The sequence below is a fragment of the Manis javanica genome, chromosome 9 (genome assembly GCF_040802235.1).
Source record: "Manis javanica isolate MJ-LG chromosome 9, MJ_LKY, whole genome shotgun sequence".
Taxonomy (NCBI): domain Eukaryota; kingdom Metazoa; phylum Chordata; class Mammalia; order Pholidota; family Manidae; genus Manis; species Manis javanica.
In genome coordinates this window covers 99,147,305-99,164,348 of record NC_133164.1, presented here as the reverse complement: position 1 = coordinate 99,164,348, position 17,044 = coordinate 99,147,305, and the positions used below count along the sequence as shown (strand labels likewise).

Below are 17,044 nucleotides of genomic sequence, written 5' to 3'. Positions count from 1 at the left end.
TTGTAGTAAATAATGTTCATGAGGCTGTTCCTTTTACCTTGAATATTTTCTCCCCCAAGGCCCCGTGGTGGTTCTTTCTCTCTGCTCATGCTCTAGTGAGGAGAGAGTCATACAGGGTAGTCTTGCAATTCTTAGTTCGGGATCGTCTTGGCCTACAGAGAAAGCACAGGAATGCTTTTGACTCTACCTTCCTTGTATCCATCTCGAAGCCAGTTAAATCCTCCTCTCAGAGATATTGTGTTACCAGTGATCCAATCTTCTCAGTTTCTAGTGGACAGTAAGGATATCAGCTGAAGCTTGCCTCTAGGGGTTTGTGAGAGCCTGCCATACGTATCTCTTCCCAACTCCACATTCAATGGTATTGAGTTGGTAGCTTGAAAATCAGCCACGGTAGGAATGTTTACACCACAGGAATCAGCAAACTTTACAAATCAGGGCTTAAAAAAATATGGAGAATAGGCTGTTAAGCATTTATTAGGATACCACTGAGAGTAGACACTTATCTACTATTGTTGGGCTGGACTTAGAGGGGATTCTTCTGCCAGACTCCTTGAAATCCTGAATAGCTGAAATCCACAACATGCATGTGACAAAGGCTCTTTCTGTCTACTCAGAGCTTTACTTGAGGAAACGTCTCTGCCTGGAAGTGAATGTCCTGCTTCCATGCCTCCCAAACCTCCCTCCTCTGTTCTTGCCCATTTGTTTTCTGAAAGCTACAGACTGAGAAAATGTGGAACAATGGTAAGGAGGAGACAGTCTTTAGTTGTTTTTCTAAAGTTGCCATTTGGTAGACCTGATGACTGCATATTTTTCTAGTTGACAGAAATTGTAAGTTTCTGGTCTTAGGAGTGTGATCCTACTGACTACAGATAGGGAGGCAATTGTATTTTCAACCAAGGCTCACTGGACTATAAGCATAATTCTCCTTTCTCAGATTCTGGTAAGAGATCTGACTGTCTGACTTCGGCTTCTGAGGCGGTTAAGTGGTGTCTTCTAGGGTATTTAGATAGGGAGTCAGAAGTGGCCTTTTGCATTTGGGGGACTTGGCACATGTCTGGAATCCTCTCCCTGCCCCTGCAAGTCAATGACTTCACTACTCAGGCTCAGGTCAAATGGCACATCCCTAAACTCCACAAACCAGATCGGAACTCCCTGATCTGTGCCTTTATAGCACAGAACTTTTCTTTCCTATCATTTATTATATTTTACAAATACTTGTGCCCTTCTTGGTTTCAACTCTGCCTCTTCCACTAGAAAGTAACCCCTTGGGGGTAAGGGCTGTGCCTATTTGGCTCACCCACCATGGGACCCCCAGAGCCTGGCACAGCTCCTGATCCATGTAAACACACTCCAAAGTATTTGCTGAGTGCATATTGAGTGAGAGGCTATGTCAAAAGGCCAGTCAGGGGTCACCTGACTCAGATGCCTGTGACCTTGAGTGATGTAGGTCTGAAATCCTTCCTGCTATAGAAACACCCAGAGTACATGCTCCATAAGCACTGGTAAATTGATCAAGTGACCCAACCCATACCCAACTCTCAATCAGCCCAGTCACAGGCAACTCTGTACCACAGTTCTCTGACCCTAAAAACAAACCAATGGTCTACAGCAAAGAATGCAGGTCACACTCAGTGGCTTCTCTTAGACTCTGCATCTGTGTGCGACCTTCCCTATCACAGCTCCCCTCCTCCAAGTAGCATTCCTGAGTACTGTCACAGCAGCAGCTCCCGAGCTACAGCTCCCCCCATGCAAAGTAATGATTTGCATTACTTCATATGATTCCCTGCAGGTGCCTCTGGCTGGCCTGCCCTTTTCTCCTCCTCCACTTTGTTACCTCTAAGTCATCCTTTAAAAACTGGGTCAAGTTTCAGGTCCTTCATGAACACCAGTGCTAAACCTTCCCTTTCTACTCCTTTCCCCTTGTGTATACATACGTACACATGCACACACACACACGTGGACATGCACACTCATACTCACAGATGGTCTTGCTCCCATTCTTTCAAAGCATGGACTAACTATTCTTTCATGGACATTCTTTCAAAGCATTTGACTAACTATTGCAATGTTCCATATATTTATTTATCTCTACCATCAGACTAGAAACTCTATTTGGGAAGGGGCTGCATTTTAATGGGCCTCTAACACAGTTCAGAGCACAATGAACACACACAGTAAGGGTTCACCAGCCAGTGTCCAAGCTATGTTTCTCCTTGAAAAGAAGAATGGAAGTAGCACTGACTGGATTCACAGGTTTAGATTACTTAGCCTCCTCTCTCTCCTGCTTAATAATTGTGTTCTTGGGAAATATTTTAACTGTTCAAATCTCATTTGGAAATTGGGGAATAATCCTACCTCAAGGGTTGTTTTGAGAAGTAATTGAAGATTAAATAAGAAACTTATGAAAGAACATGTTGGGGCCACCTTAGTGACCCTAAGTTTTGGCAAATTTGATTTACCAGCATGGTTTATGCCACCTGAGCAAGCATTCAGCTAAATGCTGCCTTCTCTTCACAGATCCCAAATAAAGCCTGAGGGACAGGGGTTGGAAACTAACCTCCTCTATCTCCCTAGAGGACGGGAAGCATGTGCTGGTCGTTCAGTCTGTACCTGCTAACCTGAGTGGTTTGATGTTGTTTGAGTATTGCTTTCTCATTGTTTCCAGCTTGTCTCCCGGATAAAATAGGACCTGAGATCAGTCACAAATTACAGACTCAATTTCCTGATCTGCTATTTAGAGCTGGGTGGCCTTGGGAAAGTTCCTCTTTCTCTCTGTGTCTCCCCATCTTCATCTATGGAATGACGGGGTGTGATGGGGTGAACTCCCAGCCCCTTCAGTTCTCACATCCTCAGGTGCTGAGCCTTGTCTCCTCAACCTGACAACCAGTGTCCTTCAAAGGCTCAGCTGGTACTTCCCACCTCTTTAGATCACGCTGGTTCTGCAGCTCTGCCTGGCTGGGCCTAACCCAAAACTAAGCATCAGTGCTCAGGGCTCTCCATGAGACAGAAGAAACGGAATCAAACTTCTAAGGCCTGAGGCCGGCACATTCATTAACTAACAGTTCCAGCTCTAGCTGCAAAAATAGTGCCTCCTCTGGGAACCAAGAACACAACACAACAACATGAGCCTCAGGTCTTGGGCTCCTGGGGAAAGATCTCTAAAGGTCTTGCAGAGCCAATCCCCAAATTTGCAGGTCAACTTTTAGCTTTGGTGCATTACCTACTGCCTGCATTTCTCCAAGCAGTTAAAGAAAGCTCACACTTGTAGTGAGAGTGGAAGTAAACACAACCAAAGGCTTTTACAGACATCAGTTTAATTCAGACAACAGCCCTGTGATGCAAAGGACCTGTCCTCATCTTACAGATGTGGAAATAAGGGCCCAGAGAGGCTAATAATTTGCTCAAGGGCACATACTACCTGTGCCAGCTCACAGTCGAATCCAGAGTTGCATGATTCTGAAGCCTGTGATTTTACTTTTATATTATGATGTCTCTGAAACTCAAAGTGATGACAGCTTTTCACCAAACACTCCTAGCTGCTTCTACAGACATGAACTCCAGACCAGTTACATCTGACTGGTCACATTACTTAAACACCCTGGACATTAGTTTTATCACTTGCCCTCCTAACCTCTTTGTAGAATCTTAAAAGGAAAACATGTAAATGGAAGTAAATAATATATGCAAAATAGCACCTACATAGGTTAAACGTGGTAGATCTGTAAGCAGGAACTGTGATCATAATATTTCTTGTCCAGGTTAACAGAGATCTACACACTAAAGAAGATGACCCTGAGTTTTAACCTGCATCTGGTATATAACAAGTGCTTTAAGTTTATTTTTTGACCAAACAATGAGATGTGCGCATTTCACAGATAAGAAAACTGAAGTTGAGAAATGAATTGAATTACAATGGTAGTACTGACTCCTAATGCCACTTGTTTTCCACTGAACCAAAATGCCACCAGTCTTTAAAAGTGCACTTGGTGGTAACTTCAACTCTGGTCCTCCACCATGCCATTTGTAAACTGGGATTAAAATGACAAATTTATCTGAAGGCAATGGGACTAAACTGAATAACCAAATAAATAATACATTCCCTAGTCATTCTCCCCAGGCCTCCTATTTTTGACCGCTCTATCTGTTCAGTCTTAATTCAAATTCCTCGACTTCTCAGCCATCTGATTCAGCAATTGCTTTCTTCCTTGTCATTTGAATATAAAGTATAATCTGACACATATTTGTGTTTCTGTCACAAAGGAGATGCTAGCCATACCAAAGCTAAACAAATATTAGCTCCATTTCCCCTCCTTTATAATTCTTTTTCAGCAATCTTGAATGGGCATTTAAATATTGCATTGTTACTGAAACGTGTACATGTCTTTCTCCAATTATCCAGTAAACTTCTGAGATACGAACCAATATCACAGAACATTTTTGTTCCTGAGAGTAGCTGTTCCCCATTCTGAATCCTTATAGGCAGTTTTATTTTTTGTTCTCAAGGCATCTCTTTTGAACTCCAGACTGAACAGAGCTGGTAGCTGACAAGAACACAGAGCATGGGACAGACAGCAGGGTTCTCTCTTGTGTGGTATGCATGGAAGACCTCTGACCAGCACACCCTTCTGTCCTCATGTCTACTCTCCCGCACTCTGAAAGTCCTGGTCAGGGCTCTCATCTCAAGACAGCCTTGGCCTATTTCTCACAGGACTTCATCCCATCTCTCCTGCTGCCTGACACACTACAAAGCCCTGGTCTCTGGGAAGCGACCTGCTTTCTGCCTCTATATTCCCAAGGAGAGCATCTTCTTTGCTGCTCTGTACAAACAACAGACTGTCCCAGAGTTCAGCTCCACCTACACCCACCTACTCCTTGAAACTTTCTCTCATCTCTCCAGTGCTGCAGGTGTTGGCCTTCCTCACACTCCCAAAGCAGTTGCTTAGCCCTAAGGGACTGTCCCCTGCTACTCCTCCACTGGTTTTTCAAGAGTTCTTATGGACTCTCCCATCAGACTAAAGACAGAGACTATGTCCTCTCCATCACTTGGGGTCCCCACAGCACCCTTTAGGGTGCTGAACACACTCATCTTTAAATGTCAATGAGCAAACCAGGTTTGTTGAATCAGCGGGTTGAAAAGTTAATGAGTTTGAATGACAACTCTGGACAGCCAGACTGGGGCCAACTTAGAGGGCCCTGGATTTTGTCCTTTCTACTGTGGACAGCAGAACTCAGACCAGCAAGATGCCTGCTCTGGGTGGCCTGCTCTTCACTATCAGCCATCTGGACCTTCATCAGCATGGCTGCGCTGCTCTTGCTGGATGCACTATGTGTTCATGTTCACGATTAGTATTCAATTCCTTGTGGCAGTTCCAAATTCACTTTTGAACTTTATCCCACCTCTACTCCTATGCCAGGGCAATTCTACCCACCAAGAATGTCCCCTTTTTCCATGCTACCATCAAACCCCAAATCACATCCTCCTCAAAGTCTTCCCTCACTGCACCTCAGTCCTGATCACACAAACAGCATACTTATATTAGATCATGCTCCCACTTTGGCTGCACACTGATGCTTTCCATCTGAGGTAAGCATGCCTCTCCAAATATACTGTTCACCCGCCAAGGACAAAACCCTATCTCATAGGAGACCTTTCCCACCCAAGAGTGTTCGGAACAATGGCTCATACAAGTTGCAAGGCTGAGACTTTTGATAAATACTTGTGGAGCAAAACAATGACTATAATCGAGCTCTAGAGTACAAAGTAATGTGCAGAAAGAAGGCCAATAGGGCTTTCACATCAAATCATCCTTTTTAGCCCCCATTATTAATCAATACTTAAGAAAAAAATCAAAGCTGGCATTGCTCAAATAACAACAGGTCACAGACAGAGCCACCAATGACTGCAGGGGACCTGCCACTCAGATTTCATTATGATGCAGGGGTGCCCCAACTGCTTCTGATGAGTGGTCTCGGGCTACTATGAATAAGCCATTAAATTCAGCATCTCCAGTCTCCACATCTCTCCAGCCCCAATTTCAAACTCAACGCGACTTCTTTCTACTGACAGAACTGCTAATCTTCAGCAGGCAGAAGGAATAATGAAGAAATTGCTTTCACCCCATTAGGCTAATAATGTTGTTTGCTTCCCCCCAAGCTCCCCCACCCCCCATCCCAAGTAAGTCCTACGGTAAAAGTAACTGTAGCATCTCTGGAGTTGGCAGGGCCTCCCTCTCCCTAACCATCCAGCCAGAGTGTTTCAAACTGAGTCAGAACTCCTGCCCAATTTTCACCACACCTGGTTCCAACTCAACCCAAACCACATAGGCCTGTGATGCTGGGCAAGCCATGGGTCGTTCCCTTCATTCTTAAATGTGTGCGAACCAGCTCACTTGCCCTTACTGAGCACAGGCCATAGCAAGGCAGACTCTGCCGCAGTGGCCGAGGGGGCACCCCAGGAGCGTGGGCATGGCTGCAGTCCTGGTGGCCCAACAGAACTTACACAAAAATATAACCCCCACTGCCTTTGATCCATGAGGTCAGTGAACTGGCCAAGGCTGTGATTCCAGATGTCTACAGGAGGAAACTGTAGCGAAGTCCAGACAGAGAATCTACTCTAGATTTTCCAGAGGCCGCCTCTGTCTGCACCATCTCCCTTGTCTCGACTGTTACTTCAACTGGGAGGGCCAGCTTTCAAAAATGGTGGGGAGAATCGATCCTTTTCTTTCTTCCGCATTATTCTCTATGGTTTTCCTTATGGTGTTTCTTCACTCTTAGCTCACCATCTATCTCCTCTTCCCCCCTTTATCCTTCAAATCTGGCTCCCTGGTGTCAACTGGGGAGCTTCTCCTGATCCTATGTCCCCTCCTGCAATTCTCTCAACCACAGCAAGGACTTAGCCAAGAGCACAGATCCTCAGTGGGACTGGTTTGGATGGTTGTTGTGAGAACCCACTAAGTGGGTTTCAAGGAGCTCTGAGCTTTAAAGAAGCTTTAAAATTGCTGGCACACTCCTAGCTATAGAAACACAGAATTTCAGAAGGGATGCTCTCTCCATATTAATCCAAGCTCTTTCACTTTACATTGGCTTAAGCTAAGGAGTATAAAGGTAATGAATGCTGCTAGTCCCACCTCATATGCTAACGGGAGGCCAGCCCAGCCTGCAGCCAGCCTCCACTAGCTCTGCCCTGGAGCTCTCCTCTCTGAGTGCATTTCCCTACCCAGCCTTCCTTTCCGCTGGACCAGGCTCAGTCACCCAGGAGTGAGGAGTGGGGAAGCACTTGGACTTGAGTAGATTGCATGGTTAAGTGCCAAAATGAGTGTGGTGGACAAAAAATGCAAGTGGAATTTTCAGAGAAAGTCAAGAGCTGTGTGTGTGAGAGTGGCAATGACACTCTAGGAGGCACTTAATAAATAGCCGATGATTGAATGAATGACTGAATCAGCGGCTGATAGGATGTACGTGTGCTAAAATATCAACTCTTAGGCTTTGACAGAGAAACTGAGCCCTGGGCATTTGCCTCGAAAGAGAGCCAAAAACATAAAAATCATGAACATAAGCAGATATTCACTTTGTTTAAGAGGGCCTCACTGTGTTGCTTCACAGAGCAGAACTTTGGGATACCTTAAACGATATTGACTTTTAATATTCTATTTCTGCATAAATTCTGTGATTAGTTCACACACCAGAAATCATTAGAAAGTAGGGGCGGGGCTCTGTAGGGCAAACCTGGCCCCTTTCTTCAAGGATTCACAGCCTGAGGGAGTCACAGGAATCAGCAAAGCAGTCTGAACCAGTTGCCAGGCAAGTACTTTCAGACGTGAACTGCTCTGGAAACAGGGCTGGTCTGATGTCCTAAGAGGTAAATGCTCAGACTAAAAGGGACCAATTGGGACACCTTCCAGAGAGGAGGTGGCCACACAGAGAGGGCTGAGGTGTGGAGGTGGACACAGGTACAGATTGCCCAGGGTCAGTGAGGAAACCAGTCAGACGGGAGCAGAGGCCTGCGAGTGTTGTGTAAAAACACAACCTGAGAACACTGCTCGGTGCCTGACGCAGGCTGCTGGATACGGAGCCAGGAGTCATGGGAAAGAGAAAAGGAGCAATCCAGAAGACTCCTGGAGCAAAGGGACTGTGAAGAACTTGCCCGATTCTAGAGAATTTACAGGGTGTGCTGGGACAGAGGTGATCCTACAGTCAGGTATTTTCTTGAGGCTAAAAACTGTCCTGAACGTCACTGCCCAGCCACTAGGGCTCCCTGCAGAAGCCCTCTGCCTTCCTCTCTACCCAGCTGCTGTCCCCCTACCTCTACCCGACCCCCTTCCCCACCCCTGCTCTGTCTCCTTGTCTTGCTCCTTTTCTCCTCATTCCTAACTCAAAAAACATTCTCTGAGCACCAATATAACCTTGAGTCCAAACTGAATACTATCTGATATTCTGAGTCTTAGATACACATGGCATAGTAGGCATCAAATAATTCAACTGGTTTTAAATATATATATATATATACACATTTTTTTTAAAGGATTCAACTCAATGCAGAAAACAACTCTTCCCTGTCTCAGAACACAAGGTGCCCCTGTAGGCACTTCTGGTCATACCAAGGGGTTATTCATCTCTGGGCTACAGTGACAATAATCCCAGGCACCAGCTTCCAGAAGGCAGCATGGAAATCCGCTCAGAGTTCAATTACAGAAATTAGCTGGTATTATTTAATCCTCACGGCCCCTGGGAATTAAGGCAGGGTAAGCATCTTTAGCCCTATTTTACTGATTAGGTTACTGAGGCTCAAAGAAGTTAAATAACTTGCTGGGAGTCATTTAGCTGGGAACAGAATCCAAAGCAACTCTTGTCACTTCAGGTGTGATGCTCTTTACACTTTAACACAGTCATCTGGTCCCAGGTGGGCCACCGACTTGTGTCATTTCAGCAAGTCAGTGTATCAATTTCCTCATCTTCTGAATGGGGATAAAATGCTTATCTGGCCTCCCTCCTTAGGAGAGTCAAGGGAGCAGATGGGATACAAAGATATCTTAAAACAACAAAGGCCTTGCATATGAAAGGGAGTGTTTTCCTTGAGGAAAGACAAGTTGGGTCAGGGAAACTTTTTTCCAAGCAAAGTTCTGAAACTCTTATCTGCTAACCATCCATCCCCTTTTCTTCCCCAGCTCTTGGCAAGGTGGCAGCCTCTGCTTGCCTCAGGGTCACCTCAACTTGCCTTGTGGATAATTATTCCACATGGGTCTGCAGATCCTTACTCCTCATCAGCTCCTGGGGAGAGGTGGCTGCTCCTTCCCAAGGTATCTTGTAGACTTCAGGGCTATTTTTATTCTCCACCTGACCTTAGCATCATTTGCTCTGAACTGGATAGGAAGCCAATTGCAGGTTTCTAAGCCAAAGGCCATTAAAAAAATAATGTTTCCTCAACCTTAGATGGGATCCTCTAAGTGGGTAAGAAAGCAACTCTGAAAAGGAAGCTGCTCTGACCCGAATCATTGAAAATTCTAGATGAGAACTCTAAGGGCAACTAACTTGGACTCTGATCTAAGGTCACTGGTGCCCACTGAACTTCATATTGCCCCAACTGGTATGCCTAAGGAGGCATCGGCATGGAAAGGAAAACTTGGAGCCAAACAAGAATGTAGGTTGGCATCTTCCCTGCATGCAAGTAGTGTGCTCTTGATGGGCATCTTGATGTTGACTTTTCTGTACTTACCAAGCATTCGACTGTCCAAAGTGTCTGCAACTTCATGAAGAGTTTGTCAAACACCAGGGTTACCTTTATAAATAACTCTAAAAGAAGCTCACACCCATGGCAATATGTATGATGGTAGTGTTCCTTACTTAATCCTGACCCAGAACATTTTGGGAAGCTCACTAGGTTTCATAATACAGGAGCAGCCTTCCACCTCCCCTGCCCACTTCTCCCACAAAGTGGGTCCCTGAAAAAACACAAGAATGTCATTCCATTTTTAAGGCCCTGCAACTCCTGACGATGTGCTAATGATCATTTAGCCCATTCTTCTGGGAGAAGGAAAACTGAAGCAACTTGAAATGCCATCAGCAAAAGATTATTTATTTCCCATTCCTGAGCAGCAGAGAAAACAAGGTTTCATTGGCTGGCTCTGCCTTCAATAGCTTTCTGGTTTCAATTAAAACTTTAAGTCTCCAAGGAAAAAACTGGCATTCTGGGAGGCTGAGGCCCAGCCAAGTTTCAGTGTCTCCACAAGAATCCAAAAAGGATGTACCATCCATCTAGCCACTTCTCATCTCCCTCCATTTGCATATGATATATAAGCTTCAGAGCAGAGACTGAAGTACAACTAAAAATAGTGACCGGGATGAAAGAGCTCTCCTCTCCTAGAGGTACATTTTTGTGCCAGAGAAGTAATGATTCAGCCCCTACTGGAATTGAAAGTCAAGATAACAGCAAACCGGAATTGGGAATCCAGGAGAACTACCTACCTATTTATTTCTTCTTTAGCAAAGTTCTGCCTCCCGCGACTCCCCACTGACCATTTTTAACTAAATTCTACAAAGATTCCAAGAACTGTTTTCTCTGTTCCCCTAACCCTCATTTGGGTCTGGTGAGATATAAAATAGCATGCCACAGAAAACAGACGTGCAAGACCAGAAGCCTGCCTGGCACCACCAGAGCTCTTTGATTCACTGAGGGATCCCCCTGGGCTCCCCCAGTGTGAAGTGCAGAACCTGGCTGGCCAGGGATGCCTCCCTATGTAGCATTCTTATGTTAACATACAAGAGATCAGATTACACCCCTTCACTTGCCTAGCCCACTGAAGAACATGTAAGGCAATATTTTTTTCCCAAGCTAGAAAGGACCCTCTTCCTAACCACATCGCTGCCTCTCAGCTACTCCTCCTTGTGTTCACTACAACCCATCCCCTCCCCCACCCCCAGTTTGTTTATTCCAGTGACACATCTATTTTCCCTGCTAAGAGAGACAAGTCCGCTCTTTCCCTCCTCTGGCTCCCGATCGCCTTCGCTCGCCACCTCCTCCCCCCAGGCCAGCTCAGGTTACTATAGCGGGTAGCAGCTTCCAGAGCCCAGCTCTAACACCAATTCAACTTCCCAAGACTAAGACTTCTTTTTCTTAGTGGGGGAGGGGAGATGGCAAGCAAAGCGCACTTTCAGAGCACCACGTTTTCCGTATCTTCTCAGGCTACCTTCCCTGAAGTTTGCAAATACCCTGTGTTCAACCATACTCTTCTGATCTGTCCGAACGCCCTTCTCTGAGATCAGCTAATTCGATTAAGTACAGAGAAAACACAGCATCTTCAACTTCGCTCTGCAACGTCAAGACTCCACGTCAGGGCAAAAGAGATCGTTTGTCTCTCTCTCCGGGAGTCTTGGGACGGTGGAAGCCACAGAGAGCAGGAGAAAGGGGGAGGCGGATGACCTGGGATTGTAAACTGGCCGTATTTTAAAGTGCTACAAACTTTCTCCTCCCTCACACGCCCCTGGCCAGTTGGCCCCGCCTCCCCATCCCAGCCAGACAACATCTAACTGGGGTGTGCAAAGGAAACTCTCCCAGACTGTCCGGGTTTGGCCCCGGGGTTGTAGAGGTGGCCTGCACAGAACAACACCCCTTCTTTCCACATCCCTTCTCTACCCCACCCACTCCTGACCCCACCTATATACACGCACACAAACACACACCCGTGTTGCAGATAAAGCTGAGTTTGGATGAGGAATATTGGATTTACCTGTGTGAACTAAAGGAGTTTAAGAGATGGGGCTCATCTGCCAGATAGCTTCAGTGACAGCTACTTTATGAAATTCGTTTTTTGTACAAATCTACAGGAAAAGGGGGGGGAGAGAATGGAAAACAATGTAAGAGAAAAACAAGTAATGTTAGTATCTCCTTAAAGACCTTGGACTCCCACCAAACTTCAGGGGGAAAGGTGTGATTTGTGGAGGGTGGGGGAAGAGGGACTTGGAAGCAAAAGTAGGTACTGTAGAGTTCCAGAATAAACTGCTTCTGGAGGAGAGTTTCTGCAGGGATAAAGGGACGCACAAATTGGCCTTTCAGCATTAGACGTCAAACATGAGATTATCAGGCAGTTTATTTGAAGAGGAAACGAATCGGAAATCCTTCCTTCAGCAGTCCTTGTAGAACGATATACACAACCTCCGAACCCGCACAGACACAAATAACGAATAAGCGCAGCATCAGGGGCGACAAGAACCCCCCTCACCACACTCCCAGTACTCTAGCCTCATCTTTTACTCCCAATTGAACAACTTTCCGATCTCCAAAAAAATATTTCCACTTGGATCCGATTTCAGAATTGTTGTAAGCGGTGTGGGTAGTGGGAGGAGGGGTGTTCGCAGCATGTAGGGGAGGGGGACTGGAAGACAGCATTTCAGCAGTTACTTATTTTTTTAGAACCAGCATGCTCTACCGATCAGAAATTGCTATTACCCAACAATGCTTCCATCACAAACAGACACCAAAAACAGCATCACCGTTATCACCATTTTGCTAAAGATCTGCCCAGTCCAGTTTGCCTGACTCCGTCTCTGTGGAACTTCTCAGACAGTATTTTAGTCAGAGATAATGGTTTGAAAGACAAAAACAATAAATCGATACTGAAGGGCTCCCTTTCCGGAGTGATCTCCCAACTGGAAACCACCGAACTGGGGAAGCCTGCCGTTAATTCCCAAGCCCACGACTCCTCTAGAAACACACACAATGCGTGCTTTCAAAAAAAAGGCATTCGTCTGCTTTTAAGGGAATTCCTGTCTTTTCAGAGTCCCAAAACCGGAGAGCACGAGAAAGAGACTCAGATCCATTGATTAAGATTTTAAGAGAAAGACTAACACAGAGCCACAACACAAGCACACACCAACCTTCGCCGGCTGGACCACTTCTTCCCTGTTCTTCTTTCTACTAACGACACGTTAGATTCTGATACATTTGCCCCCTCCACCCCCCAAAAAAATCCAGCTACAATGTAGCTCTCTAGCTCCACTTAACCTGCAAGTTACAAAGAGACCAAAAAAAAAAAAAAAGAAAAGAAAAGAAAAGAAAATATCCTGCCGCCTTCCCACCCCCCTCCCCCGCCTCCCGAGTCCACTCCGCCAACGCCAAACTCGCCAGCCCCGGCAGCCGTCGACGGGACCGGGGGAGGGTGCGAAAGGCGGGGGGCGGGCTGGGGGGGAACAGATTAGGCGAAACTCAATAAGCTCCCAGCCCTGCAGCCCGACGCTTCCACCACCACCGCCGCCGCCACCAACGGGCCACTCCAAAGGAGCCAGCATCGCTGCCCACCCGCGGGCGGGCCGGAATCGCACCCATTCTCGGCAGCCTCGCCGGGACCGGCATCCCGCCCCCTCGGCCCCGTCTACCCCTTCCCGCTCCGTGCAAAGTCAAAGCCTGGAGAGGCGATGTTAACTTTTGCATGCTGGGCACACACACCGGCCCCGGCCCCGGGAGTGCGGGGGGCCCCCCGGCGCGACGGGAGGCTGGGCGCCCGGCTCCCGGGCCAAGGTCGCCGCGCGTGCTCACCCACGTCCCGGCGGCTCCGGCTCCACTGGCCCCGGCGCTCGCTCAGATCCGGGCTCCGGTCGCTCGCCCGTGCCCCCAAAGGTGCTGCTGCGGCAACTCCATGGCGATGAGCATCTGTCAAACGGCGAGCCTCGGGCGGGCCGCCCTCGCTCGGTGGGCGCCGGGGCCCCCCGGGCGCGCGGAGGCGGCGGCGAGCGGCGGGCGCCCCGGCCAGCTCCGCGCTTCCCGCCCGGCGCGGCCGCCTCCGCCGCGCCACCGATTTATGGAGAGATATCAAGGGGGAAAATGGCGTCTCCGGAGCCCGAGGACTCCTGGAGTAATCACATTCACACACACACACACGCCCGCACGCACACACACTCGCACACAGGCGCGCGGCGAGCCCGGCTAATTTTAGCAGGAGCCAGAAAAAAAAATTATGTGTATCCCCCGTCTCTCCGATCAATGCTATATATTTTTTTTTCTTTTCTTCAAAGGATGGATTGGAGCTTTAAAAAATGTTGCCGGGTTCGGGCTCGCAGAAGGCGGTGCGCGGAGGGCGAGGGCGCTTTTGCTGAGCTGTGCAGTTCGGTCCGCGGGGCCGGGCGGCCCTGCCCGCCCGCCCGCCCGCCCGCTCGTCCGCCCGCGGTCGCTAGTGCTGCCGCCGCCGCCGCCGCCGCTCCATGGCCGCGCCCGCCCCGCGCCCCGCCGCGTCCCCTCGCCGCCCGCCCGCGTCCCCGGCGAGCGCTGGAGTGGGGTCGGCCCGGGCGTCTGCCTCCCGCGCCCTCCCCCGAGTCCCGGAGTCCTACTGAAAGGAGGGGGCAGGCGCGGGCGGGGGAGGGGGAGGATCGCGGCGGCCGCGCGGCCAAGCCCGGCGGGGACCGCCACCCTGCGACCCGCCTCGGAAGGGGCGCGGGCTCCCACACTGCTCGCCCCTCGTACTGGGGGCCGCTTCCCCGGCTGGAGCCGGGGGAGGCGCAGCCAGTAACGAGCGAGCGACCTCTCCTTCACCCTGCCTCTCTCGGTGAATTTCGGTGAATTTCGATCAATTGGAGGGAGTGGGGCTCTTGCGGGGGAGAAGGACAACAGTTCGTGGAGGCCGATGGGGGGAACCCCTCGCCGCTCCTCGCGCCCCTCCCGCCCCTCCCGCTCCCTTGCGCCTTCGCGGCCCAGGGGCTCCTGCGCGCTGGAGTCAGCCGCGGAGACTGGGCGGCCGCGGGGACAGCCGCGGGCTGGGCGCGGGTTCCCGGGCTCAACACTGCCACTATCTGACACAACAGGAGCAGTGTTGGGGGGAGCTGCGCGCAGAGGCGCGAGATGTGATAGGCTCTTGAAACTGGGTGTATTTTTTTTTTAACCTGGTAATTACATTTCACTTTCAGGGGTTTACTTTATTGTTAAGCGACATGTATGCATTCAGATGCTTCTGTGCGTTTTCTCGTTATTCACAAAAATTGGACACTTGATGACAGGTAAGACACGGAGAGATGACAAATGCGCGTTGGCATGCAGTTCCCTATTCAGGGCGGTAGAAAGAATAAGGTGGGATGTCTTCAGTTCATACAAAATACAGTGTTAGTTGAATCTGAGTATTTTATCTGAGCTGCAAAAGGGGACCTTTTCCAGAAACTCACTTGCAACCTTAGGCAACTGAGTAATGGAACCCGTCAGGGACGTTTCTACATTATGGGACATATAGGACAGATAGGGATTCAAGGTTTGCAAGTGGTTTTGCTAAAAAGACCTGGGGGTAGAGTGTACTCAGAATTCAGATTCTGAGAGAATTCCTCACCACCACTTTCTATATTAGAGTTTTCTTAACATTTGGTTTGAGGAATGATTTGGCCAGGGTGGGGGATGTCCCCCGCCAACCACAAAGGCCACTGGGGTCAGCTGCTGATTTGAATTCTGCCACAGAGCACTTTCATGCTCAACACCCTGCTGGTAGTGATGCTCCAGTGAGGTGGGCAAGGAAGTCTGGCCCTGGGTGGGAGGATGCCCCCAACTGCCATCCTGGTCTGTGTCCCTAGATGGGCCTCAGTGTGATTCCGAAAAGACAGTTCATTGCCCTCTGACCCAAGTGCTCTTACTGTCTTCCTTTTTCAGAGGAATGTTCAGATTGACCCCAAAGCTTTTACTCTGTTAGTCATCACTGCAGAACCTCTGTTGGGGAAACATTTCAATAAGTCTTCTGCTGCCCTTTATATTGGAATGTTGTTACTAGTGGAAAAGTAATGCTAATCAGAAAAAAAAATCAGCAGGGTATATTATCTGATGATAGAAGTAAAGATCAAGGCACAAAATATAATGTCAAAGCAACCATTCTCTGTAATCAGAGGACCTTTGCCCATTTCCTTGTGCAACTAGATTTCATGTGGGCCATTTCCTACACTTTCCAAATGCAGAAAGTGGGACCCAGAAATCAGAAGGGTTTGGCCTTGAGCATATGGCTGGCTGGTATCTGAGCCTCAACTAAGGCTTTTTGTCCAAGTCCTTTCCCTTCCATAACTGAGGCATATTCACAGGGTCTTCCTTCCTTTGTTGGGTTTCTTTGAAGAGCAGCTCAGAGAAGCACAAATCTTGTTAAGAATTCACTGTAATAGATGGTAAGTCTACAGAATTACAGTGCAGTAAAAGTTCACCTAGGAGATTACCTAGTCAAATGCCATCATCTTAAAGCTGAAAACACAGGGATAGAGGTGCAATGAACTCCCTAAGTTACTAAGTCAAAGCAAAGTCATGAATAGACTACGTCCCTTGACTTCTCACCCAATGTCCCTTCCTTACAAGTAGCCCATATTTCAATTATGAGAGGTAAGAGGAAGGGAAGGAAGGGGGGATCAGCTCACCCTTTGTTTCATATATCAATATATAAAACACATATACACATATATACATGCTTGTAAATATACATCTACATATATTTTATATATACTTTTAAGTTTGAATATATGATATGATTTTTTAGTATATAAGAAAGGATTCCTGAATACTAAAGCCCCACCCCTGAATGATATGTCTGATAAGATATAACTGGACCTACATTGAAACGCTAGCTGAATGTCACAAGGAACCTTATCTTTGTTTCCTTACTAGGCCACTTTTTGATTATCTGACAACCAGACCCCGAAACACAGAAAGTCTGAAGTGGTAAAGAAGTTGGTCTTTAAGATACCTATTCCCAGAACCCCAGGATCCTTGAGAAAATGAAGGGACGATCTGAGTAGCTGAAAGAATGCTCACAACACACGTCTTAGCCCTACACAATTTCCAATGTCAACACCTTGCAGTCACTCAGCAAATAGTTACATAGTATGAACTATGCCAGGCACAATGGTAGCAACTAGAGATTCACGCTCAGAATTCACAGCTTAGTGGAAGAGATTGGCATGCAAATTTCTAACTGCATCGAAATGTATGGAAATACAGGAAAGGTATTGACAAATTGCATGGAGTGCAGATGCAAGAAATAGTGGGAAGAGGGTGAGATCAGAAATCATATCCTCTTTAGAATCACTGCACGTTATCTATTTCACA

At 47.8% G+C, this 17,044-nt stretch overlaps 1 protein-coding gene across 7 annotated transcripts in view; it reads right to left on the bottom strand.

The window, feature by feature from the left end:
• Positions 1 to 14,126, bottom strand: part of SETBP1 (SET binding protein 1) — a 346,243-nt gene extending 332,117 nt beyond the window's left edge. For 2 of the 7 annotated variants that reach the window (XM_037017036.2, XM_037017054.2), the window contains exon 1: positions 13,529 to 14,123. The gene's annotated coding sequence lies outside the window, so the exon portion shown is untranslated. Of the gene's footprint in view, positions 1 to 37; positions 3,689 to 11,723; positions 11,815 to 12,870; positions 13,485 to 13,528 lie in introns of those variants that run through there. The other 5 variants (XM_037017040.2, XM_037017050.2, XM_073212976.1 and 2 more) reach the window with 5 other exon arrangements.
• Between the last annotated feature and the right edge of the window lie 2,918 nt (positions 14,127 to 17,044).